Here is a 451-nt window from a genome sequence, read left to right on the forward strand (position 1 = left end):
GAGCTTCGATTTAATGGCTGATGGTCCCCGTTACGACACCAAAATTTGTCGCCCTTCCCGGGGCTGTTGTAGAGCGCGAAGAGAGCTTCGATCTAACGGCTGATGGGCCTCATTTCAACACCAAACGTTTTTGTCATTCCAGTGGCGGTGGTAGGGTGCGAAGAGAGCTTCGGTATAACGTCTGAAGGGTCGGCCGCGTTACGACACCAAAGGTTGTCCTCGTTCCCGTGGCAGTTGTAGAGCACGAAGAGAGCTTCGATATGACGGATGATGGGCCTCGTTTTGACACCAAAAGATGTCGCTGTTCCCGTGGCGGTTGTAGAGCGCGAACAAAGATTAGATCTATCGGTTGATGGGCGCCGTTACACACCAAAAGTTTTAACCGTTTCTTTGGCCATTGCAGATTGTGAAGAGAGCTTCGATCTAACGGCTAATGGGGCCCGTTACAACA

This window comes from Morus notabilis, unplaced genomic scaffold (genome assembly GCF_000414095.1).
Source record: "Morus notabilis unplaced genomic scaffold, ASM41409v2 Scaffold145, whole genome shotgun sequence".
NCBI classification, from domain to species: domain Eukaryota; kingdom Viridiplantae; phylum Streptophyta; class Magnoliopsida; order Rosales; family Moraceae; genus Morus; species Morus notabilis.